The sequence below is a fragment of the Osmia lignaria genome, unplaced genomic scaffold (genome assembly GCF_051020975.1).
Source record: "Osmia lignaria lignaria isolate PbOS001 unplaced genomic scaffold, iyOsmLign1 scaffold0100, whole genome shotgun sequence".
NCBI lineage: Eukaryota > Metazoa > Arthropoda > Insecta > Hymenoptera > Megachilidae > Osmia > Osmia lignaria.
In genome coordinates this window covers 25,001-27,500 of record NW_027478241.1, presented here as the reverse complement: position 1 = coordinate 27,500, position 2,500 = coordinate 25,001, and the positions used below count along the sequence as shown (strand labels likewise).

General features: G+C 44.2%; 1 non-coding gene and 1 pseudogene across 1 annotated transcript; both read left to right on the top strand.

The window, feature by feature from the left end:
- The first annotated feature begins 439 nt into the window (after window positions 1-439).
- LOC143307923 (5.8S ribosomal RNA) lies at window positions 440-594 on the top strand. The gene has a single exon (XR_013064962.1). It is a non-coding gene; the product is annotated as a 5.8S ribosomal RNA (ribosomal RNA).
- Window positions 595-2,326: 1,732 nt separating this feature from the next.
- LOC143307921 (large subunit ribosomal RNA) overlaps window positions 2,327-2,500 on the top strand; it is a 5,432-nt pseudogene continuing 5,258 nt past the window's right edge.

Here is a 2,500-nt window from a genome sequence, read left to right as displayed (position 1 = left end):
GCGTCCGCCTGATCGATGTGTGTTGTTTACGGACCGGCTGAGAAGCGACGATAGCGAGTCTTTGAAAAACTATGTGTCCATTAGTTAGACCGATCGTCGCCGGCCGTGTGTCTGTTCGAATCTCGCAACCCACGATTCAGCGACAGGACGCGCGCTCGCATTCCTTGTGTGCGTTCGTACTTTTCAAGGTTTTTAAATGTACTTTACGCCCGACCGTCGAGAGGAGCGTGCCACTGGGCGTTTCTCCGACGGTTTCCGTCCTTGGACGCGATCGTGTCGTCAACGATCGAACAAACAAACAAATACGTTGGCGACGCCCGAATTCGCTCTCCCGCACGCGCCGGGTGGGAGAGTGATGTGGGTATCGAATGTGATGCGTGTTAATAATGAAAATAACACTCTAAAGATCTAAAGAGTTTGAAATACAAAATTTTACGATTACCCTGAACGGTGGATCACTTGGCTCGTGGGTCGATGAAGAACGCAGCTAATTGCGCGTCAACGTGTGAACTGCAGGACACATGAACATCGACATTTCGAACGCACATTGCGGTCCACGGATACAATTCCTGGACCACGCCTGGCTGAGGGTCGTTTTCTTAACAAAAGACTGCTTGCGTTTGCTTCTCGAAAAAAGAGTAATTCATTTCTTTCTAAACATCTCGCCGTCGTTCAACGAAAGTAGAACGTTTCGGAGCGGGATTATCGAACGAAATTGAAAGAATGAATGAACGATAAACAAAGAAAGAGTCGCAACGTACGAGCGATAGTTGGGCAGTTCGTCGGCGTTTGTCGTGGAAACGATGTGACGAAAATCGCAACCGATACACTAAATGCAGGCCGTTAAAGGAGAGAAACAAATTTCGAAATATCTCTTCGAACTAGCGCAAGTGCGTCACGGCGCGCGAGTCGTTCGTTAAAATTTATAAACGACCGCCCGTGAAAGCACCGAGTTCTCGGAAGATAATCTATAAAGATTCTCCATCCTGCTGGAAGTTATCGGATCGGCGCGATTGTTCACTTGTAGAAATCCACGCTCCCGACGTTGCCAGAAACGATATTTACGAAAGGTGTGTCAAAAATAAACGAAAGAAGCTCTCCTATAAATTTAGAAAAAGCAAACGAGTGAAATGTTTGAGATGATAATTTGCTGAAATGCAAGCTCGAATAGCCCCAGGGTTTCGAATGATTCCCCGCGCTTTATACATCTCTCTGTTTACAAACGGTGTATAAATGAAAGATCGCTTCAGATGGGTCGTCGCTGTTTGACGCGCGATGCTGTTCCTTTTTTTTTGTCTGTCTGTGCGTTTAGCTTCGCTAAACAAGTTAAATGGTTAAAAAGCGTCGAAAAAGCGAATACACACGCGACAAGACAAATCTAACGAGTAAAGGAACGCTCCGCTCCAAGATAAAAATGGTTGTTTACAATCAATACAGCGTTTCGGTACCCCTGATCGTAGTCTAAAACTGTGTAACAAAAGAGAGGAAAGCGAATGGTGAAGGAACTTCGAAGCCTCCGTGGCGTGGCTAGAACTTGTGATAAAAGTATGTTTGCAGCAATTATGCATGCTCCCGTTAAAACAGCATTTCAATGTCTCGCATGGCTTAAAGCTCTAGGAGGCTTCAACATTTAGAATACATACGGACTACTTCGTTTGTTAAAGATAAGCGAAGACCGCGCGACCATCGCTCGGTCGTCCAGTCCTCGAAAGTTTTGTTGCGTTCCAAAGAAGAGACAAATGGGGTTTACCCTTGCGCTAAGGGGAGAAGAAGAGAAAAGCAGTTGTTAAATCTAAGAGGTGTGTGGAGTACATCGCGTGTTGGTTAAAATTGTTAAATGAAGTATACGCGAAATGTTCTCTCGCTCTTGCTTTTCCTCTTGCTTCCGTGGCGCTCGAAAAGAAGGGATGATAAATAAAGAAACCTATTCGAAATCTCTTGTGGAACAAAAAATAATACGGACGGACGTTAAAATTGAACCGAGACGAAATGGATCGTCTTGCGAGTTGTCTTCGCTTTGAAATTGTTAAAAATTGATAAAAGCAATACGACGAAGCTGCAGTCCGCAAAATGTTTGAAGCAAAAAGGAAATAACACGAAAATTATGGGAACGTCGTGTCTCAACTTTTTTTTCCCTCTTGTGCTCGTTTCATCGAACGATAAATACAAACATTTTGAAACGAGAGAGGAGGAAAAATTGAATATGCGAAAGGTTGATTCACGCACAGTTTCTCTACGTGTTTGCTTTTTTGCTTCTTTTCGTTTATTTTTTTTTTTTTTGCATCGAGCATCATTATTCACCTTTCGATGAAACCAAAGAAATTGACGACCTCAGAGTAGGCGAGATTACCCGCTGAATTTAAGCATATTATTAAGCGGAGGAAAAGAAACTAACTAGGATTTCCTTAGTAGCGGCGAGCGAACAGGAATGAGCCCAGCACTGAATCCCGCGGTACCGCCGCTGGGAAATGTAGTGTTCAGGAGGATCCGTTTATCCCGA